This window comes from Meles meles, chromosome 1 (assembly GCF_922984935.1).
Source record: "Meles meles chromosome 1, mMelMel3.1 paternal haplotype, whole genome shotgun sequence".
Lineage (NCBI taxonomy): Eukaryota > Metazoa > Chordata > Mammalia > Carnivora > Mustelidae > Meles > Meles meles.
Window position 1 is genome coordinate 87,999,901 of NC_060066.1, and position 24,872 is coordinate 88,024,772.

The 24,872-nt window shown below is 39.2% G+C and overlaps 1 protein-coding gene across 3 annotated transcripts in view; it reads right to left on the reverse strand.

The window, feature by feature from the left end:
- MTFR1 (mitochondrial fission regulator 1) overlaps positions 1 to 23,365 on the reverse strand; it is a 63,906-nt gene extending 40,541 nt beyond the window's left edge. The window contains exons 1-2 of one of the 3 annotated variants that reach the window (XM_046023207.1): positions 23,276 to 23,346; positions 9,302 to 9,438 (exon numbers count right to left, since the gene is read on the reverse strand). The gene's annotated coding sequence lies outside the window, so the exon portion shown is untranslated. Of the gene's footprint in view, positions 1 to 9,301; positions 9,445 to 23,275 lie in introns of those variants that run through there. The other 2 variants (XM_046023200.1, XM_046023216.1) reach the window with 2 other exon arrangements.
- Between the last annotated feature and the right edge of the window lie 1,507 nt (positions 23,366 to 24,872).

A 24,872-nucleotide genomic window follows, 5' to 3' on the forward strand; every position in this document is an offset into this window, starting at 1 on the left:
TCTCTATCACTGCTGTGTAGTAGTAGTGGTAGTTCACTGTATTACTACACCACAATTTACTTACCCAATTTACTGTTCATGAACATTTAGGTTGTTTCCATCTTTTATCTATTACAAATAAAGTTGCTAAAATAATTCTTGTACACAGCATGGTAAGGTACACATAACAACTCACTTCCCTTGACCATACGCCCAGGAGTAAAACTGCTAGATTACACCATATACATACAGATAGTTCCCAACTTACCACCGGTTCAACTTATAATTTTTTTACTTTACAACGGTGTGAAAGCAAATACACATTCAGTAGAAACCATACTTCAAATTTTGAATTTTGATCTTTTCCTGGGCTTTTGGTATGTGGTAGATACTCTCACATGATGCTGGGTAGCATCAGTGACTGCACACCCAGTCAGCCACGTGATCACAAGGATGAACAACCTATAGACTTACAACCATTCTGTTTGTCACTTATAGAACAGAAATCAGTACATTACAGGAGACACTCAACACTTTATTATAAAATAGGCTTTGTGTTAGATGATTTTTCCAAACTGCAGGCTGATGGGTTCTGAGCATATTTAAGATAGGCTAGGATAAGATGTTCAGTAAATTAGGTGTATTAAATGAATTTTAGACTTCCATTTACAAAGGGTTTACTGGGACATAACTCCATCATCAGCCCAAGATCTGTAAAGATGGATATATATTGCTACATCTTTAATAGAAACTAACACCTTTCTGAAATTTTTGTACCAATTACACTCCTGAAAGCAAGTCACTGAGATAGATCCAGTTATTCTACAATCTCTGTCAATACTAGGTATTGTCTTTTAAATTTCAGCCATTCTAGTGAGTTCTTTACATGTTTGGGGGGCACTGGGGTACCTTCTTTTCCAAAGTGTCTTTTGCTTATTTTTTAAATGCATAGTTTTGGTTTTTCTTGTTTTTATTTTTTTTTTTTTAATTATTTTTGACAGCAGGGCACCTGAGTGGCTCAGTGGGTTGGGCATCAGACTTTTTTTTTTTTTTTAAGATTTTATTTATTTATTTGAGAGAGAGAGAGAGACCATGAGAGGGAAGAGATCAGAGAGAGAAGCAGACTCCCCGCCCAGCAGGGACCCCGATGTGGGTCTCTATCCCAGGACTCCAGGATCATGACATGAGCCGAAGGCAGTTGCCCAACCAACTGAGCCGTCCAGGTGCCCTGGGCATCAGACTCTTGATTTTTGGCTTAGGTCATGACCTCAGGGTCGTGAGTTCCAGCCCCATGTAGGGGTCCTTTCTGGGTATGGAAACTGCTTAGGATTCCTCTCTCCCTCTGCCCTCCCCCACTCTTTAAAAAAAAAAAAAAAAAAAAAAAAATATATATATATATATATATATATATAAAATTATTTCTACTGAGAAGAGATGTTTTGCAACCTGAGCTAAAGATTAGAGAGCACAGCTTAGATAAAGGAGATGAAATCTAAGAGTGAATGACTAAGAAGCCAGGATAGAAACTTCAGGAAATACTTGAGGAACTAGCTGGAAAAAAAACAAAAGCCCCTAGAAAAAAAGATCAAAGGGTAGCAGAAAAATAAGGAGAGAAGTTTTGTCATCAAAGAAAAAAAAGAAAGTTTCAAGAAGGAAATGGTTGTTAAATAGAAAAATCCAGAAAAGAGGTTACATAGTCAGGTGATAGCCTCCTACGGCCAGCTCCTCCTCCAAGCTTCTCCAACAAGCTCTCTAAATTCTTCCTTAAGAGTAAATGTCCCTTCCCTTCCTAAACTGAAACTGGGCTCTCCTTTTACAATGCTGCTTCAAAGCCTTCTCAAAGGGTTCCTGCTTGCTTATTCTCTCACACTTTCTATCATTGCTGTTCCAATCAGTAACTTCTCTAACCTCTTTTAAAAACTTTCTCAAAGGCCAAACTAAGGGACAAAGAAAACAGATCAGTGGTCACCAGAGACTGAAGTGGAAGGAAGGGTTACTCAACAAAGGAGCACAAGGAAGTTTGGGGAACATGGGTATTGTGGTGATGGTTTCATGACTACACTCATCAAAATGTTTGCCAAACTGAGTGAATTTTGCTGTACACAAATTAATCCCTTATTTAAAAAAGAAAAAGAAATCCTTTCCTTGGAAGCACGGCTTTGGGTTTACCTACTATCCTCTACTGCTTACAAGGGTTGACTCAAGAACATTCAAGTCATTCCCCATCATTTAGCTATGACTGTAGCAAAGTCGTCTTCTCTATTCCAAGTACTTCCCTAATTGAATTCCATGTTTTGGCCTCATTAGCGCTAGTAAATCATAAATATCTTGTATTTACTAGTGTTGGGTAATTTTAATTATCACAGAAATGGTACTTTCAACAGGATACTTTGTGTAAGTCCATTCATATAAAGATCCAAACTTACTTTTAGGTAAAATTAAAAGTAAGTTAATCATAGATTAGGGAATTTTTCCCAAGGTTTGTTTTGTTTTACTGTTGGAGATAGGGGTACTGACTGGTAGGAGGCCTGAGAAGGATTTCTGAGGGTGTTGTCAATACTCTATTTCTAACATAGAGAGATACTTAGGTGTGTTTATTCTATGAAACTATAGGAGAGTTGACAATACTCACTCAATCTTTAGCCCTCCATCTTGTTCACATCCACTTGCTCAATGACCTGTCTTGTAGTTATGTATTCCTGGCTCCTTGGAGATTAATATACATACCTTAGAAATACCCTCCAAGGAGACTTGCTTTGGACTCCCACAAGTCTGTTAGAGGTAAGTCTTTCCCTCTTCTGAAGCACAGATGGTGCCGCAAGGTTAGCTGTCAATGAAGTGTGTGCAAGCCTTCTGATCTCACTACAATACCCTCCTGTGTGTACCCTCACTCTGTGACATCTAGACTAAGATGTCTAGACTAAGTCCATAAGACACGGACTTTTCAGAGAAAAGCTGCACAGATGTCCAGACAGTCATCAAACCTATCCTGTAAGTTACCCTGAATAAAACTCTGTATAAACTATATGGAGTTGCCTTCTGTGTTTTTCAGTCCTAAGTTTGCCTTCTCAGTTGGAGGATACAGTCCTTCCTTCCACCTTCCAACAGAAACTTATCAAAATGTACCCTTACATATATTTTTTAAAGATTTTATTTATTTATTTGACAGAGCGAGAGGGATCACAAGTAGGCAAAGAGGCAGGCAGAGAGAGGGGTAAGCAGGCTCCCCACTGAGCAGAGCGCCTGATGCAGGGCTCGATCCCAGAACCCTGAGATCATGACCTGAGCCAAAGGAAGAGGCTTAACCCACTGAGCCACCCACGTGCCCTCTTACATATTTTTCTTAATGTAAGTTATGCTTCAAATAAAAGCTTTAAAAACGTGCACAGCCTTTGACCAAATAATGCAACTTTGAGGAATTACTCTCACAGAAATAAAAGCATTATACATAAAAATACATGTATAAAGGTATTGTCTACAGTACTTTTTCTACTCACAACTTTAAATGGGATCAACTTTAAATGTTTGTCAATAAAACTGTTAATTAAATTACAGTATACTATTAGAAAATATTTTGCATCTATTAAGTGAGAGTCCAGAGGGTAATTACACGTGTGGTGAACACAGCACAATGTATAAAGTTGTTGAATCATTTCATTGTATACCTGAAACTCATTAACATTGTGTCAACTATTCTCAAATTTTTTAAAAAAGTGATAGTCTATGTAATGACTTGACAGCATATACATGATATAGGAAGAATATGTTAATTATGATTTCATTTCTATAAAACAAAAATCCTCAAGTTCTTTATTTAGAGAAAGACACACATCAAACTCTTAAAACTGGGCAGAGAGCGCAGAAGTGAACTTTTCTTTGTATAGTTTGCTTTTCATTTAAAAACAAAATCTAGAAGTTAAAAAAAAAATATATCTTACCTTCAAGCTTTCCCTCAGATACTCCTCTGCCCTACTTTGTCCATATTGAGCCCTTCAGTCTCTTCTCCCTGCAATTTTCATCAACCTAATAAATCCCTTCTTACCTTCACTTTCTTCTACCCCATGCAGCCAAAAATCACTTGAACCACTCTGCCAGTATTTTCAACTCCCTTCTGTAAGCCAGGACTTGATTAATTCAGCAGGCTACATGTCCTAGAATTGGGCTTTAGAAAAATTACTAAGACTCACATTTGGATGTTGCTACAAATGTTCTACCTCTGATCTCAAATGGGCCCTCACTGCTGTCTAGCATCCTAGGAAAATATTTTCCTACTCTTGTCCCTCTTCCATTCTCCAAGAAGCTTTTCAACCCTTCTCCATGCTACCCAAATCTCTCTAACCCTTCCCTCCATCATTTCTCAGTAGATGACCAAGCATAGTACTTCAAATAACAAAGAAGTCATCTAACAGGAACTCTGTGGACATCCTGCAACTTCACATGTCATACATTTAACCTACACACCTATTCTGTCCCTCATTTTCTCCTGTTCCTCTTCCTAAGTCCTCAAGATTACACTCCTTCCACTCACAGGTCTCATTATATCAGCTCCACAGTACATACATAAATTCTCTTTCTTGTCCCATGTCAACTTCAATCACATGCCAACTTCTGGTTTCTCCCATCTGCTCTCAAACTAAAGAAATCCAGAACTCAACTCCCTAATTTTCTTCCTAAATCTGCTACTCATGTGTTCCCTACCTCAACAAATGGCACCCATACTGTCAAGTTATTCCTTCTCTCTTCCATTTTCTACAATCAGGATCTAGGTTTCCTCCTAAATATCAGATTCCATTTCCACTGCTACTCTACTCCAATCCATTACAGCTATTCTAAGTCTGTACTGTCGTAATCACCTTCCACAAATTTTGCTCTCCCTTTTCTAGCCATTCTCAATACTGAAATAAGTCCTTTATGATCTGGTCTCTGTACTTTCCTATCCTCTGTATCTTTCACACTCCTCTCTTTAATACAGTCATACAGGTAATTCTAGAAATTCAAGAGGCTCTCTGGACTTTTCTGTAATCCAGTATTCTACACCCCCCTACAGTACCTCTATGTCAAGCTAGCTTCTATGCATCCTTTATTTTAGCTTAGCTATTATCTTCTCCAAGAGGTTTTTCCTGATCAACGAGGATTTAGGGCCCTCCTATATACATTCTTCTAAACTGCACATTACAACAATGTACCTAAAGTGCTTAACTCCTCCACAGCACTAAGTCACCTTAAGAGCAAAACTCTTCTTATTCATCAGTGACTCTAGCCCTTAGCACAGCATATAGAATATAATAACAGTTGCTAAGTTAATATTAGAATATTAAATGAAGGGCATCTAAGCCTTTTCAACACTATCTCAATTGTAAACAGATACCTAGAAGAATTTATTTATAACAAACTACAGAATTTCAGACAAACTCTCCCCCCATGAGGTCAAATAAATGACAAAATATGAAAATCATCTATTTGAAAGCATCAGAGAACTATCAAGACAAAGAAGTATAACCAGGCCAAGAGATGGTTCCTTGAAAAGAACAACAATAAAAAAGACTGACCTCTAATGAGATTTACTGAGGAAAAAGAAAAGACAGTTATAAGTGAATGAAATGGGGGACATCACTACAGATCACAGAGGCATTAAGAGAAGAGAAGGGGAGCACCTGGCTGGCTCAGTCAGTCAAAGCACATGATTCTTTTTTTTTTTTTTTAAAGATTTTATTTATTTATTTGATAGACAGAGATCACAAGTAGGCAGAGAGGCAGGCAGGCAGAGGGAGAGGGAGAAGCAGGCTCCCCACTAAGCGAAGAGCCCGATGTGGGGCTTGATCCCAGGATGGGATCATGACCTGAGACAAAGGCAGAGGCTTTAACCCACTGAGCCACCCAAGGTGCCCCAAAGCACATGATTCTTGACCTTGGGGTTTTAAGTTCAAGCCCCATGTATAGAGAATACTTAAGTACAGAGATTACTTAAAAATAAAATCTTAAAAAAAAAAGAAAATAATAAAAGGCAAAACAAAGCTATAGTGTAAGCAGTTACAATGGTAGTTACCTACGGATGGGGGCAGGTAACAGTTGGAAGAGAGCATAATGGAGCATTCTAGAATGCAAACAACTTTCTATTTCTTACTGTGGGTAGTGATTACATGGATGTTCGGTTTGTCATAACTTATTGGTTATATATCCAGGTTTCTTACATTTTTTGTGTTATACTTCAAAATAAAAAAGGCTTAAAAAAGATAACTAAGAATCAGACTGCATTGTTTTCTAGGTTCTGTAAGAATACATATATAATTTAACTTCAAGAATTTTATGGGGCACCTGGGTGGCTCAGTGGGTTAAAGCATCTGCTTTCGGCTCAGGTCATGGTCCCAGGGTCCTGGGATCGAGCCCCGCATCAGGCTCTCTGCTCTGTGGAGAGCCTGCTTCCTCCTCTCTCTCTGCCTGCCTCTCTGCCTATATGTGATCTCTGTCTATCAAATAAATAAATAAAATCTTAAAAAAAAAAGAATTTTATGATGATGGTATAAGCTTATCATCTAACCTACTTTGACACAGACTATAAGAAACAACAAACCATTTTCGGGAGGGGAAACAGGTAGTTGACAAGGCAGAAGAGAAAATCAAGACTAAATGAAAATAGACATACCCTGAAAACAAACTTTCTCTTCCCTCCACAAATACTATGAAAATATACAATAGTCTGTAGTGAGACCAATTAAAGTTTACAGCAATCAAATCAAAGATAACACAATACCGCTTTCAACAAATGCAGCATGTTTTTGAGACAGTTGTAATAAAAAATGGTTTATTAGCAGTAAATAGTTTCACAGTAACCCTCTTAGCAGTAATAACAAAGTTGTCATTAAATTTAAAATGCCAAAAAGGGGGGTGCCTGGGTGGCTCAGGCAGTTAAGTGTCTGCCTTCTGCTCAGGTCATAACCCCAGGGTACAAGGATCAAGCCCCACATTGGGCTCCCTGGTCAGCAGGGAGCCTGCTTCTCCCTCTCTTTGACACTCCTCCACCCCCACCTCCAGCTTGTACTGTCAAATAAAAATAAAAATTAAAAAATAAAATGCTGGGGTGCCTGGGTGGCTCAGTGGGTTGGGCCGCTGCCTTCGGCTCAGGTCATGGTCTCAGGGTCCTGGGATCGAGCCCCGCATCGGGCTCTCTGCTCCGCGGGGAGCCTGCTTCCCCCTCTCTCTGTCTGCTGCTCTACTTGTGATCTCTCTCTCTCTGTGTCAAATAAATAAATAAAATATTAAAAAAAAAATAATAAAAAAAATAAAATGCTAAAAGCTTTTAAAAGCTACAGCAGTACACTAGAGCTTATTTTTATAAGGTCTTTGGGAACTATTCAAGGAAATGGCCATTTAATTAACTTTATAATATGAAAGAATAGTATGACCATTTTATAGTGGGGGGGTTGGCAGGAGTCTAAAAGGATTCACAGGAAGCCCGGCTAGCTCAGTCGGTAGAGCATGAGACTCTTAAAAGGATTCGCAGAACATTCTTTTTTTTTTTTTTTTTAAAGATTTTATTTATTTATTTGACAGAGAGAGATCACAAGTAGACAGAGAGGCAGACAGAGAGAGTGAGAGGGAAGCAGGCTCCCCGCCAAGCAGAGAGCCCGATGCGGGACTCGATCCCAGGACCCTGAGATCATGACCTGAGCCGAAGGCAGCACCTTAAACCACTGAGCCACCCAGGCGCCCCTTCACAGAACATTCTTATTCACTTGGCTAATTAATTAAAAAATAAGGTTTCCTGTTCTCAGACTACTAACAGATAAACCTATCAATGTACCCCAAATGACATTCTAGTGCCAAACAGGGATGCAAAAGAAAAATAAGTACCACGAAATAAAAAACATAAACAAAAACCTATTTAATTTAAAGTCAGTCTTTTATTTTGAGAATATTCTCATATGTTCTGGTGTAAAAGTAACTTTTCTTTTAGGATATTGGGACAGTAGATGGATATTAAGCAATTTTTTTAAAATGTCCTTACTTGTCACAATGAAAAATTGTCAATCCTATGTCAACATCCTGCCCTACTTTCTGAAAATTAAAACTTAAAATTCAAATCTAGTGACCACTGGTATACCTCAGTCTGGTTGACACTTTAAGAACACTTTACCACATTATAAGACAATGATATAGTATTTGACCCATGGGTACAATTTATTGGCAATTATTTAGAATTATTTATTATTAATTCTAAATAATTAAATTATTTAGAACTAATATTCTATACTGTTTGTGCAAAATTAAGTACAGCACGTAGCGCAAATCTAACTCATGTCTCACTTTTTTCAGTTCACAAATGAATAAATCTCATGACCTATAGTGCATCTCTTAACAACAACCAAAAAACCCTTATATTAAAAAGTCTAATAACACAAACTAAAAATGTGATGAAAATTCTTTCAAGTAAATGGGTTTTTACATATGAAATTAAGTATCTTTTTTTTTTTTTTAAAGATTGTATTTATTTGACAGAGAGACACAGCAAGAGAAGAAACACAAGAAAGGGGAGAGGGAGAGGGAGAAGCAGGCTTCTGTGAAGCAGGGAGCCCGGTGTGGGGCTCGATCCCAGGACCTCAGGATCATGACCCAAGCCGAAGGCAGATGCTCAACGACTGAGCCATCTAGGCACCCTGAAATTAAATTTCTGACAGACATTTTCTGTAACATTTTTAGATGTCACCTTCTCTCTGAGTGATACACAAGAGGTTAGAGACAGTCTTGTATTTCCATTTGAACTAAGAATGTATCATTTTTATGTGAGGATCTCTGAAATGTAACCCTACAATGAATGACATATTAAATATATTCTTCATGAAGTATTTTATTTTAATCATTCCCATGCAAAATGAATTAAGTACTGTGGTATCAATATTAAAACAATCTTTTGAAAAGATGGTTCAAATATCTTAAGTGATCCTGAATATCAATAGAAACACACACACACACACAATACTTGGAACTCAGTAATATTTATCACTAAAAGTGCTGTTGGGCCTACCAAAGTGATGAAAATTCACTATAAAGATGATTTGGGTAAGTTGTGTAATAATTACCATCCCCTACATATTATGTGTATAAAAAATTTCCCTAGTGGCAAAACTTAGTAAATTACACCTTTGTAAAATAAAGATTTTTTAAAAGCTAAAAAGTATTTACTGAGCATTACTGTAAAAAGACAAAATTCAAAAGTAAAGTGAATGTCCATCAATAGAAAAATACTTGAAACAAATTCAACATATCGACTCTTAAATTTATGGGTATAAAAACAAAAAGTTATATGCAAGAAGTTTTGGGGCACCTGGGTGGCTCAGCTGGTTGAGCATCTGCCTTCAGCTCGGGTCATGATCCGAGGGTCCTGGGACCAAGCTATATGTCAGGCACTCTGCCCACTGGGGAATCTTCTCTGCCCCTCTGCACCTCTCCCTGCTTGTGGTTCTTTCTCTCAAATAAATAAATTAAGATTTAAAAAAAAAAAAAAAGTTTCCATAAGATACATGAAAAAAGATGCAAGCATATATACGTGATTCCACTTGTGTGTGTGTGTGCATGTGATTCCATTTTTTTTAAAAGATTTTATTTATTTATTTGACAGAGATCACAAGCAGGCAGAGAGGAAGGCAGAGAGAGAGGAGAAAGCAGGCTTCCCGCGGAGCAGAGTCAGATGTGGGGCTCGATCCCAGGATCCTGGGATTATGACCTGTGCTGAAGGCAGAGGCTTTAACCCACTAAACCACCCAGGCGCCCCTGTGATTCCATTTTTTAAAAAATAAAGCACAGTGCAGCACCTGGCTGGATCAGTCAATAGAGCACATGGCTCCTGGCGTCGGGGTTGTAGTTCCAAGCCTGATGGTGGGTATAGTTATTACTTAAAAATAAAATCTTAAAAAAAAAAAAAAAGCATAGAAATAGTGGCCCAACAGATACTAGTTTAAGTCAACTAACTTTAAAAAAAAAATTTTTTTTAAACTTTGATCCAAGCAATAATGTCTATGTAATCATTGCTTATTATTTCAGGACATTTTTCCCAATTCACTTTAAAAAACTTAACTACAGGTCGCACTCCCTATCAGAGCCCAAACAGATTGGGATAACGAGATATTCTGTCTAAAATAAATACAAAATGGGGCTCCTGGGATCGAGCCCCGCATCGGGCTCTCTGCTCTGCAGGGAGCCTGCTTCCTCCTCTCTCTCTGCCTGCCTCTCTGCCTAGTTGTGATTTCTCTCTGTCAAATAAAATTTTTTTTTAAATAAATAAATAAATAAAATGGGTGCCTGGGTGGCTCAGTGGGTTAAAGACTCTGCCTTTGGCTCAGGTCATGATCTCAGGGTCCTGGGATTGAGCCCCACATCAGGCTCACTGTTCAGCAGGGAGCCTGCTTCCCCTCCTCTCTCTGCCTACTTGTGATCTCTCTCTGTAAAATAGATAAATAAAATCTTTTTTTTTTTTTTTTAAAGATTTTATTTATTTATTTGACAGAGAGAGAGATTACAAGTAGGCAGAGAGGCAGACAGAGAGAGAGGAGGAAGCAGGCTCCCTGCGGAGCAGAGAGCCCGACGCGGGGCTCGATCCCAGGACCCCGAGATCATGACCTGAGCCGAAGGCAGCGGCTTAATCCACTGAGCCACCCAGGCGCCCCAGATAAATAAAATCTTAAAAAAAAAAAAGAACATCTGGCTAAAACCAAGTTTACTGATCACAGAGAACTGCAAAACTCCAGCACTGGGGAAAATAGTATATAGAATTCATTGCTTTTTTCCTCATAATTCTTTAGTCTTTCGATTTTTTTTTCCTCTTTCTTTTTCAATGAATTTCTTATTTTATCATCTTTTTAAAAAACTTCTTTAATTTTCGGGGCACTAGGGTTGCTCAGTCAGTTAAGCATCTGCCTTTGGCTCAGGTCATGATCCCAGAGTCCTGGGATCGAGTTGAGTCAGGTTTCCTGCTCAGCAGTGAGTCTGCTTCTACCTCTCCCCAGCTTGTGCTCTTGCTCTCTCTCACTCTTTCTCAAATAAATAAAATCTTTTAAAAAAATCTTTTTTAATTTTCATTTTTACAGTTACATTCTACCCTTTCATTGTATTTAATTTTATTTCTGTAATAATTTCATTAAATATTTAATTTTCATTTTTACAGTTACATTCTACCCTTTAATTGTATTTAATTTTATTTTTGTCTTTCTTCACAATTTTGGGATGCGGCTTCTTCTAACAGCTCAAAATACACACAAAATATAGTGTATTGCCCTCTTTACCTGATTTTTTTTTCCCCCCCAGTTTCAGGTCTCTTCTGATTTGTTCAGTGTATATTTCTCTGGGGTCACTGTCACCATTTTCATATTTAGATCCCTCATTAATCTATTCCTTGCTGGACAGAATGACAAGATGGAAAACCTGATCTCAAAAAAGAGAACAAGAGGCAGTATTGACCGCCAGGTACCCAATCAGTATGGATATAAATAAGATGATGGAACTAGAGTTCAGAATAACGATTGTAAAGATACTAGCTGGACTTGAAAAAACATAGAAAATGGGGCACCTGGGTGGCTCAGTGGGTTGGGCCTCTGCCTTTGGCTCGGGTCATGATCTCAGGGTCCTGGGATCGAGCCCCGCGTCGGGCTCTCTGCTCAGCGGGGAGCCTGCTTCCCCCTGTCTCTCTGCCTACTTATGATCTCTCTCTCTCTCTGTAGCAAATGAATAAAATCTTAAAAAAAAAAAAACAAAAAAAAAACATAGAAAATACTAGACAATCCCTCTCTGGATAAATAAAAGAACTAAACTTATCAAGTTGAAATATAAACAGCTAATGAGATGCAATAAAAAATGGAGGCTCTAAATGATAAATAAAGCAGAAGAAAGAACTGGTGATACAGAAGACAAAAGGACAAAAAATGAAGAAACTGTAGAAAAGAGATAAAGAGCTACTGGATCATGATGGGAGAATTCAAGAGATAAGTGATACCATTAAGCAAAAGAATATTAGAGAAACTAGAATCCTAGAAGAGTGAAAGAGAGAGGGGGGGCAGAAAGTATACTGGAGCAAATTATAGCAGAGAAGTTCCCTAATCAGGGGAAGGAAACAGGCATTCAATACCAAGAGGAACAGAGAACCCCCATCAAAATGAATCAAATAGGTCAACACCTCAACATATAATAGTGAGTCTTGCAAACCTCAGAGACAAAGAGAAAATCCTGAAAGTAGCTCAGGACGAGAGGTCCATAACTTACAAGGGTAAAACATTAGACTGGCAGCAAACCCATCCACAGAGACTGGCAGGCCAGAAAGGACTGGCATGATATATTTAAGGTGGCATATGAGAAAAATATGCAGCCAAGAATATTTTATCCAGCAAGGCTGTCATTCAAAAATAGAAGGAGAGATTAAAAATCTTCCAGGACAAACAGAAACTTAAAGAATTGTGATCATCAAACCAGCCCTACAAGAAACATTAAAAGGAATCCTTTCAGCAAAGAGAGCTCAAAAGTAACACAGACCAGAAAGGAACTGAGACCAAATACAGAAACAGTGACTTTACAGGTAATACAGTGGCACTAAACCCATATATTTCAGTAGTTACTCTGAATGTAAATGGGTTCAATGCCCCAATCAAAAGACTCAGGGTATCAGACTGGATAAAAAAGTAAGACCCACTGATACTCTGTCTGCAAAAGATTCATTTTAGACCGAAAGACACCTCCAGGTTGAAAGTAAACAGGTGGAAAATCATTTGCCATGCTAATGGACATCAAAAGGAAGCTGGGGTTGCAATCCTTTTATCAAATTAGATTTTAAATCAAAGACTGTAATAAGAGATAAGGAACAACACTATATCATAATTAAAGGGTCTAACAAGATCTAACAACTGTAAATATTTACGCCCCTAACATGGGAGCAGCCAATTATATAAACCAATTAATAACAAAATTAAAGAAACACATTAATAATAATACAATAATAATAGGAGACTTTAACATCCCACTCACTGCAATGGACCCATCATCTAAACAGAAGTTCAACAAGTGCTAAATGACACACTGGATGAGAGGGACTTCACAGATATACTGAGAGCATTCCATCCTAAAGCAATAAAATACATATTCTTCTGGAGTCCACATGGAACACTCTTCAGAAAAGACCACATACCGGGTCACAAATCAGTTCTCAACCAGTACCAAAAGACTGGGATCATCCCTTGCAAATTTTCAGACCACAATGATTTGAAACTTGAACTCAATCACAAGGGAGAAGAACTCAAATATATGGAGGTTAAAGAGTATCCTACTAAAGAATGAAAGGGTCAACCAGGGAATTAAAGAATTTTTAAAAATACATGGAAACTAATGAAAATGAAAACACAACTGTTTAAAACCTTTGGGATACAGCAGAGACAATCTTAAAAGGGAAGTATATAGCAATACAAGCCTTTCTCAAGAAAACAAGATCTCAAATACACAATCTAATCTTATACCTAAAGGAGCTGGAGAAAGAAGAGCGAATAAAGTCTAAAATCAGCAGAAGAGAATGAATAAAGATTAGAGCAGAAATCAGTGAACTAGAAACCAAAAGAACAGTAGAACAGATCAAGGAAACTGGGAGCTGATTCTTTGAAAGAATTAGTAAGATCGATAAATCTCTGGCCAGACTTATCAAAAAGAAAAAAGAGCAAGGACCAAATAAAACCATGAATGAAAGAACACAACCAACACCAAAGAAATACAAACAACTATAACAACGTATTATGAGCAACTATAACCAACAAATTAGGCAATCTGGAAAAAATGGATGTATTCCTAGAGATGTATAAACTATCAAAACTGAAACAGAAGTAGTAGTAAACCTGAACAGATCCCTAACCAACAAGGAAATTGAAGTAATGAAAAATCTCCCAACAAACAAGAGTCCAGGGCCGATGGCTTCCCAGGGGAATTTTACCAAACATTTAAAGAATAATTAACATCTATTCTTCTGAAGCTGTTTCAAAAAATAAAAATGGAACGAAAACTTCCAAACTTGTTCTACGAGGCCAACACTGCTTTGATCCCAAAACCAGACAAAAACCTCACCAAAAAGGAGACTTACAGACCAATATCCTTCATGAACACGGATGCCAAAATTCTCACCAAAATCCTAGCCAATAGGATCCAACAGGATATTAAAAGGACTATTCACTACGACCAAGTGGGATTTATTCCTGGGCTGCAAGGGTGGTTCAGCCTCTGCAAATCAATCAATGTGATATAATACATTAATAAAACAAAGGACTAGAACTATATAATCCTCCCAATAGATGCAGACAAAGCATTTGACAAAGTACAGCATCCTTCTGGATTAAAACTCTTCAGAGTGTAGGGATAAAAGGAACATAACTCTATCATAAAAGCCCTATATCAAAAGCCCACAGTGAGTATCATTCTCAATGGGAAAAAATTGAGAACTTTTCCCCTAAGGTCAGAACACGGCAGGGATGTCCATTCTCACTGCTGTTGTTCAACACAGTACTAGAAGTCTTAACCTCACCAATCAGACAACTAAAAGAAAAGGCATTCAAATCGGCAAAGTCAAACGCTAACTCTTCACAGATGACCTAATACTCTATGTGGAAAACCCCAAAGATCTACCCCAAAATTGCTAGAACTCACACAGAAGTTCAGCAGAGTGGCAGGACATAAAATCAACACATAGAAATCGGTTGCATTTTTATACAGAAGAAAGAGAAAGAGTCTACCCTATTTACAATTGCACCAAAAACCATAAGATACCTAGGAATAAACCTAACCAAAGAGGGAAAGGATCTGTACTCAGAAAACAAAGAACACTCATGAAAGACACTGAGGAAGACACAAAGAAATGGAAAAACATTTCATGCTATGGATTGGAAAAAAAATATTGTTAAAATGTCGATGCTACCTAGAACAATCTATACATTCAATGCAATCCCTATCAAAATACCATCACCTTTTTTTCAGAGAGCTGGAAGAAATATCCTAAAATTTGTATGGAACCAGAATCTGAATAGCCAAAAGAATGCTGAAAAAGAAAACCAAAGCTGAGGTCTGACTTCAAGCTATAATATTACAGAGCTGTGATCATCAAGAAAGCATGGTATTGTCACAAAAAACAGATGCATAGATCAATGGAACAGAATAGAGAGTCCAGCAATGGGCTCTCAATTCTGTGGTCAACTAATCTTCAACAAAGCAGGAAAGAATAACCAATGGAAAAAAGACCTCTCTTCAACAAATAAAATAAAATGGGAAAGAGACAGTTTCTTCAATAAATGGTGTTGGGAAAACTGGGACAGCCACATGCAACAGAATGAATCTGGACCATTTTCTTACACCATACATAAAAACAGACTCAAAATGGGGGCGCCTGGGTGGCTCAGTGGGTTAAAGCCTCTGCCTTCAGCTCAGGTCATGATCCCAGGGTCCTGGAATCGAGCCCCACATCGGGCTCTCTGTTTAGCAGGGAGCCTGCTTCCTCCTCTCTCTGCCTGCCTCTCTGCCTACTTGTGATCTCTGTCTGTCAAATAAATAAATAAAATCTTAAAAAAAAAAAAAATAGACTCAAAATGGATGAAAGACCTAAATGTGAAACAGGAATACATCAAAATCCTAGAGAACACAGGCAGCAAGCTCTGTGACCTTTGCCGCATCAACTTCTTGCTAGACAGGTCTCCAAAGGGAAGGGAAACAAAAAGGCAAAAAAATGAACTACTGGGACTTCATCAAGATAAAAAGCTTCTGCACAGCAAAGGGAATAGTCAACAAAACTAAAAAGGAACCTATGGAATGGGAGAAGATATTTGCAAATAACAGTACAGAAAAAGGGCTGGTATCCAAGATCTATAAACAACTTCTCAAACTCAACACCCAGAAAACAAATAATCCAGTCAAAGAATGTGCAAAAGACAAGAACAGACACTTCTCTGAAGAAGACATGCAAATGGCCCACAGCACATGAAAAAATGTTTAACAACACTCGGTATCAGGGAAATACAAATCAAAACCACAAGGAGATACCACCTCATACCAGTCACAATGGCTAAAATTAGCAAGTCAAGAAATGACTAATGGTGGCGGGGATGCAGAGAAAGGGGAACCCTCTTCCAGGGTTGTGGGAATGCAAGCTAGTAGAGCCACTATGGAAAACAGTATGGAGTTTCCTCAAAAAGTTGAAAATAGGGGCACTGGGTGGCTCAGTGGGTTAAAGCCTCTGCTTTCGGCTCAGGTCATGATCCCAGGGTCCTGGGATCGAGCCCCACGTCGGGCTCTCTGCTCCATGGAGAGCCTGCTTCCTCCTCTCTCTCTGCCTGCCTCTCTGCCTAGTTGTGATTTCTCTCTGTCGAATAAATAAAATATATATTAAAAAAGAAAAAAGTTGAAAATAGAGCTACCCTACAACACAGCAATTGCACTACTGGGTATTTATTCCACAGATACAAATGTAGTGATCCAAAGGCACACCTACACCCCAATGTTTATAGCAGCAATATCCCCAATAGCTAAACTACAGAAAGAGCCCAGATGTCAGTTCACAAATGAATGGCTAAAAAGACAATGCAGTATATACATAAAATGGAATACTACTTAGCCATCAAAAAAAACCTGAAACCTTGCCATTTGCAACAAAACGGATGAACTAAAGGGCATTATGCTAAATGAAATTAAGTCAATCGGAGAAAGGCAATTATCATAGGATCTCACTCATATGTGGAATTTAAGAAACAAAACAGGATAGCAGGGGAAGGTGGGGAATAAACAAGATTAAATCAGGGAGGGAGACAAATCATAAGAGACTCTTAATCACAGGAAACAACCTGAGGTTGCTGGAGGGGAGGAGGTTGAGGGAGGTGGGTAACTGAGTGATGGACATTAAAGAGATTATGTGATGTAATGAGTGCTGTGTATAAGACTGATGAATCAGTGGGGAAAAAATAAGATCCCATTCACAAATTTTTTAAAAAATTAATTAATTAAAAAAACACTAAAGTCATTAAATAAGGCAAAAGACTAAGAGAACAAAATGGATCAGAGAACTACACAAACAACCAGAAAATTACCAAAATTATTCCAGGGAAGCAAGGATGGATCAACATCTGCAAATCAATCACGCATTACATCACATTACAAAAAGGATAAAAATCATATGACCATCTCAATAGATGCAGAAAAATCATCTGACAAAATTCAACTTTCATCATAAAAAAAACCCCTCAAGTATTATAAATAGATGGATATTAGATATCTATGTCTATATTAGATATAGATGGACTGTATCTCAATATAATAAAGGTCATATGACTAACCCATATGACTAACCCACAGCTAACATCATACTCAACAGTGAAAAGCTGAAAGCTTTTGGGGAGAAGATATGAAGAACAAGACAAGGATGCCTACTCGTGCTTCTTTATTCAACACAATACTGCAAATCTTAGCTAGAGCAATCAGACAAAAAAGATATCCAAATTGGTAAACAAGAAATAAAAATTGTCACTATTTACAGATGACATGATACTACATATTGAAAACCCTTAAGACTCCACCAAAAGACTATTACAATAAGCAAATTCAGTAAAGATGCAGGATACAAAATATAGAGTGTAATCTGCTGGGCATCTATACACTAATACAAACTACCAGAAAGAAAAATTAAGAAAATAATTCCATTAAAATTGCCTTGAAAAGTAGAAGATACCTATAATTAAATTTAACAAGGAAGTAAAAGACCTGAGCTCTGAAAACTATAAGACATTGACAGAAGAAACTAAAGATGACACAAATAAATGGAAAGATACACCATGTTCATGGCTTAGAGGAATTAATACTGTTACAATGTCACTATCACCCAAAGCAATCTACAGATTCAATGTAATCCCCACCAAAATTCCAATAGCGTATTTTCAGATAACTAGAACAAATAATCCTAAAATTTGTACAGAAGCGCAAATCATCTATAAAAGTTGGCTATAAACAATTCTGAGAAAGAACAACAAAGCTGGAGATATCATGCTCCCATATTTCAAACTGTATACTATGGAAGCTACAGAAATCAAAACAGATGGTATTGGCATAAAAACAGACACAAAGATCAGAACAGGGTAGAGATCCTAGAAATAAGTCCACACATACATAGTCAATCTATAACAAAGAAGGCCAGAAAATAAAATGGGAAAGAGACAATTTCTTCAATAAATGGTGTTGGGAAAACTGGACAGCTACATGCAAGAGAATGAAACCGGATCACTTTCTTACACCATACACAAACAACTGAAAATAGAAGACTTAAATGTTAAGACCTGAAACCATAAAATTCCTAAAAGAAAACACAGGCAATAAATTCTGGATGTCGTCTTAGCAGTATTTTTTTATCTGTCTCATCAGGCAAGGGACAAAATAAAAACGAACAACATGAACCACATCAAACTGAAAAGCTTCTGCACAAAAAAGGAAACTATCAAAGGAATCTGCTAAATGGGAGAAGATATCTGTAAGTGACGTATCAGATAAGGTGTTAATGTACAAAATATATATATGCAACCCCACATCAAAAAACAAACAAAAAACCCAACAATAAACAATCCAATTAAAAAATGGGCAGAGGGGTGCCTGGGTGGCTCAGTTGTTAAGCGTCTGCCTTTGGCTCAGGTCATGATCCCAGAGTCCTGGGATTGAGACCTACATCCCGCTCTCTTCTGGGTGGGAGGCCTGCTTCTCCCTCTCCCACTCCTCCTGTTTATGTTCCCTCTCTCTCTGTGTCTCTATCAAATAAATTTTTTTTAAGTGGGCAGAGGATCTTAATATACATTTTTCCAAAGAAGACATACAGTTAAACAGATACATGAAAAAACATTCAACTTCACTAATATCAGGGAAATACAAATCAAAGCAACAAAATCACCTTACACAAGACAGAATAGCTAGTAACAAGAAGACAAGAAATAAAAAGTGTTGGCAAGAATGTGGAGAAAAAGGAACCCTATGCACTATTGGTAGGATTGTAAGATGGTACAGCCACTGTGGAAAACAGTAAGGAAGGTCCTCAAAAAAATTAAAATATAAAACACCATACAATCCACTAATTCCACCTCTGGGTATTTACCCAAAGAAACAAACCCACAATTTGAAAAGATATGCACCTGGATTTTTATTTCAGCATTATTTATAACAGCCAAGATAGGGTAGCAACCTAACTATCCATCCATAGATGGTTAAAAAAAAAAAAAATGTGGTATACACATACATACATAGGAATATTACTCAGCCATGGGAAAGAATGAGATCTTGCCATATGCAACAATATGGATGGACCTAGAGGATATCATGCTAAGTAAATTAAGCTAGAGAAAGATTAACACCATATGATTTCATCTATACATGGAATCTAAAAAAATAACCCATAAATACAAAGAATACACTGGTGGTTGTTAGAAGGGTGGGGGGTTCAGGGATGGAAAAAAAGGGTGAAGAGGAGTGGTCTGTACAGGCTTTCAATTATGGAATAAGTCACAGGAGATAAAATCTATAGCATAGAAAATATAGTTAATGGTATTTTAACAGTGTTCTATGTTGACAGATAGTTGCTATGTGTGTGAGCATAGAAGAACATACAGGCTTCTGGAATCATTACTTGTATCCCTGAAACTAATGTAACACTTACACTCCAATTTAAAAAAACCTACATAAGGGACGACTGGGTGGCTCAGTTGGTTGAGCGGCTGCCTTCGGCTCAGGTCATGATCCTGGCGTCCTGGAATCGAGTCCCATGTCGGGCTCCTTGCTTGGCAGGGAGCCTGCTTCTCCCTCTGCCTCTGCCTACTTGTGATCTTTCTCTCTCTGTCTCTCTCTCTGACAAATAAATAAATAAAATCTTTAAAAAAAATAAAAAATTTAAAAAATTTAAAAATTTAAAAAACCTACGTTGTAATAAAATTTTTAAAAAATACTGATAGTCCAAAAAACCCGAAATCTTGCCATTCACAATGACATGGATGGAACTAGAGGGTATTATGCTAAGGGAAATAAGTCAGAGAAAGAATTATCATATGATCTCTCTGATATGAGAAACTGGAGAGGCAGGGCAGGGGTTCGCGGAGGGGAAGGGAGGAGAAAAAAAATGGGACCAGAGAAGTGGACAAACTCTAAGAGACTGTTAACCTCAGGAAACAAAGTGAGGGCTGCTGGGGGGTGGTGGGAGGGAGGGATGGGGTGGGGTGGGGTGGCTTGATGATGGACACTGGAGAGGATATATGCTATGGTGAGTGCTGTGAGTTGTGTAAGACTGATGATTTGCAGACCTGTACCCCTGGCGCAAATAATACATTTTATTTTAATATAAATAAATAAATCGATGGTCAATTAATTTTCTTTTCACAGAGTTCTTAACATTTAAAATACAGATGAGGGTGCCTGGGTGGCTCAATGGGTTAAATCTCTGCCTTTGGCTGAGGTCATGATCTCAGGGTCCTGCGATGATGTCCCACATTGGACTCTCTGCTCAGCAGGAAGCCTGCTTCCCGCCGTCCCACCCCACCCCCGCCTGCCTGCCTCTCTGCCTACTTGTGATCTCTGTCAAATAAATAAAATCTTTAAAAAAAATAAAATGAAATACAGATGATTGGGACACCTGGCTGGCTCTGTTATTATGGCATGCAACCCTCAGAGCTCTAAGTTCGAGCCCCTCACTGGTGCAAAGATTACTTAAAAATTCAATCTTAAAAAAAATAAAGATGTATTTTAACATAAATTAGTACAGATGACCAAAAAGTTTTGAAACTGTGGGTAAATATTTTAAATTAAGAAGTTCTGAATTTTGGGGCATCTGGGTGGCTCAGTCTTTAAGCGTCTGTCTTCGGCTCAGGTCCTGATCCCAAGCTCCCGGGATCCAGCCCTACATCGAGCCCCTCATCAGGCTCCCTGCTCAGCGGGAAGTCTGCTTGTCCCTCTTCCACTCCCCTTGCTTGTGTTCCCTTTCTCTGTGTCTCTCTCTGTCAAATAAATAAATTATTAAAATCTTAAAAAGAAAAAAAAGAAAAGAAACTGACATTTACCAGCACTTCAGAACCACACTGTCTTTTCATCCCCCTTTTTAAGCATTTGTTTTTCTTTTCCTTGCCTTACATCCGTAAATTCAACAGTTGCCCAAATCTATTTCCTCTATACCCCCAGGTCAAGCCACTCATCTTTTCACATCTCAAGTAAAGCCATCTTTGATAGTGCCCAGCTCACTTTTCCTATGAGATGGTTACAATCAGTGAGTCACGGTTTTGCTCAAGTTCAAACTCCTTAAACTTGGCCCTCAAAGTACTTCACATATGAGTCTAACTTTATTTCTAAACTTCTGAATTAATCCCCTACAACAGGAATCCTAAACTCCAATTTAACTGGTTTTCCCTACTGTCCTCTGAAAAAGCCCAGCTGTCTCTTTCTAGTTCCTTATTCCTCTAACATTATTTGGAAGAAGATACTGTCTTAGAAATAGTATAAGATTGAGAAGATAAGGGATACAGTTTAGTCAATATAAATAGCCAGTACATGCTAAATGCCAAAGGAATTAGAGACTAGGGACACCTGGATGGCTCAGTTGGTTAAGCATCTGCCTTTGACTCAGGTCATGATCTCAGCAGAGCGTCTGCTTCTCCCTCTGCTCCCCATTTCTGTGATAGCTCTCTCTCCAGTGCTCTCTCTCAAAATAAATAAAATCTTTAAAAAAAGCGGGGGGTAGAGACTATTCGCTGATATATTTTTTCTTATTTTCTTTCCCCTTTAATTGGTCTTGTACTACAGAAATTGTAAACACTTGTATTTACTGATCTACATTTACATACTTTGATTTTTAACTTAAAATTCAATTGCACTAACCTTTTACTGTTTGAAAGAAACATATGTACTCATAAATTCCAGGGTTTTTTCCCCCCACTATAGATTTATAGCTCAATAGAAATGATCCACAGCAGTTACAATTACTCCATTAATTCTTAGGAAATTTAATTATGGTTAAAAGAGCAAGAACTTGGCACTGACCAGGGTTAATAACCTAAACCCCATCCCCCAGCCCCCAATTTCCCCCAAATTATTTACACCAGTGTGAACTTACACAAATTGCTTAGTCCCCCTTTTCCTTCATCTGTAAAATTGGATAACACCTACTTCACAAGGCTGTTGTAAAAATTAAATGAACAGGTGGAAACAATTTCACAGAGCTTCATACATACCAAGAGCCATATAAATAGAAATTATCAAAATTAATATTACTGCTCAAAAGCAACACTGCTACTGCCAAGACTAGATTGTTTGGAACCTTCATTTTTAATGATTTTGAAAACCTGAGCATAGAGCAGTGAAACTGCACTGTGGGAGAAATGCCCGCATTCTTATAGAGCAAACTAAATTTGCGCCGTCTACACATTCACGTTTTTCTTACTTTACTCAATCCCGCTAGAAGGCAAATGATTAGAAAAATAGTAAATTGCTGACCATGACAAAGCCGTAGAAACACCTAACAGAGATTAAATGCCTGGGATTTGCTTGAAAATAACCTGTGGCGAGGGAGCAGGCCCCCCCTAAGTGTTGACAATTGTTAAAACTGGGTGAAGGGTTCGCCAAGTTCCTCTCAACCTCTGTACGTTTGAAGATATTCATAAAAAACGTGTTTTTAAATGTCTGAAGGTCGATCTTTTCTGTGGGGCTTAACGCGACTAGTTACGTCCAGGAAGCTACATTGGGAACTATTGGGAGGCGAAAAGTAAAACAGCAACAAAAGCCAGGTGAGACTGGTTAAGCCTCCCAGGCGACCGTCTGGCGTGCGTCTCCTCCCAGAGTCCACAAGGCCCGGCCCGGAGGCGCACCCGCAGAGTCCCGCAGATCTAACCCCGGGAAAGAGCGCAACGCCCAAGGCCTTCTGGGACCGCCGCCTGGCGGCTGGCGAGAGAACTATGGGCTCGGAAAGATGGACCTAAGGGCCGAGGGGGGAGATGTGGGTGGGTGAGTCCCAACCTTCAGGGCGAGTCAGCCAACTTCTCTCCGCTCCGCCGGAACTCGAGCCCCAGCAAAGCCCTCGGCCACGCCGGCTGCCCGAGAACGTCTCCGCCTCCCTTCATCCAAGGCACAGACTCCCAACCGGCCCACGGAGCCCACCGTCTTCGCCGCATGCCCGAAACGGGGACTGCTTCAGCTTCGACTTTGTTACCAGGGCTTCCCGCCGCCCCCAGGCTTGGGAGCGCCTCTTCGAACCCCCCTCCAACCGCTTTCTGGGGTCCCTAGCCCCACTTACCTCGGCCGCGCGGCAGCCAGGTGCCTTCTTGAGCTTCTCCGGCTTCCAGCTTGGCTCTCCCGGGGAGTTACTGCCAATCACCCAATCTCCGCCCCAAATCCGGACCAGACTGACCAATCAGATGCTTCTTACGGCCCGGAGGCGGGTACTGAGAGCCCGGACGGGAAGAGAGAAGACTCGCCCACAGGCCTGCAGCCACCGCTCACTGTGAATGTGCGCAAGCGCGGTGCTTGGCTAGAGGCGGGCGCTTTCGCGTGGACTTCGCTTTGTGTCTTCACTGTTCTGCGCTGGAAAGTACTTTGTTAGTAAACCCCGCTCTCTAAGTGTCTAGCAAGACCCGCATTCTGAACGTAGCCACAAGTGTGTATTACCTTGAAAGAAGCTAGGAGTTATAAGTCCTTGTTAACCTGACTTGTGTTGAGTCCTTTTATCCCACACTATTGAGACTTGCGTTTATCCGGCAGATCTTCCCACGTGAACTTAATATCCCGGGTGTGTTTGTGTTGAGGGGAGTTGAGGGTGCGGAGTGTACAAAGAGCATGGATGACGATTTTACTGTCCTCAGTTCCGTATGTTTAGTCTGATTCGTGGGCCACATGTTTTTTTTAATAGTTGAATATTCTGGGACACTAGATTTCAAATAATCCTGCCATGAAAATGATCATTACATCTATAGCTAACAATATATTCAGCGTGGTAATGTGCGTAGGCCCAACTCGAAATTCATTTGTAGAGAGAAAAGCCTGCTTAAGTATTTATTTATGGCCTTTAAAGAGGCTGTTGCTGATTGGCTGTCGCTGATTGGCTGTCTCTCTTACCCTCCCTTTGTAATTGATCCCACAGGTCATTCAGCAGGCGCCACAGTCATGGTGTTTCTTACTCCCAGTGCCCAAGTCTCTTCAGGGCGAGGGCTTCCCGACATCAGCAGAAGCATTAATCCATTTGGGAGCCCATTATGACAGTACAAAGATTTTTAAAAACCTTGAACCACACCCTCAGGAAGCCTCCGGGCTAACAGGAAGACAGAAACACAAACTTACTTAACTAAATGTTCTCATGGAGGAATAGTGGAAGCCTGGGAGACCTGCCTAAGCCAGCCCAAGGGCTCAGGGGAACTCTTCCTAGAGGTGTGCTTGGGCTGAGGCTTGAGGCTTAGCTTCTGAGCTAAAGGAGTGGAAGCAAAGGATAGCATTTCTGGCAAAGTATACTTTACAAAGTAAACTTTACAAATTTTACTTGTTGAGATCTTTAAAGGGTGGATTTACTGCGAAGCTAATGAAACTTGAGCTCAGACCTCCTGACTGAAAGGGTCCCCCCTTTCCAAGACCCAAAGGGGGACCCTAGCACTGAGTTCACATGGTCATATGTTGTCTTCTACTTTTTAAAAGGAAGATGGCTTAAAGCAACCTTCAAACAGAAATTGGTTAAGACGTGCTTTTTTCCCCCATTCCAGCTTCCTTTTCTTCACATTTCTCTGTATGCTATGTGCCCTCCGGTGACCTTGGGCATTTTGAGGATCTGGGTGAGGGGAAGAGGATTGAGTTGAATTTAGCTTCCTTTTGTGATTATTTATTATGGACTCTCACACTGTTGTAAT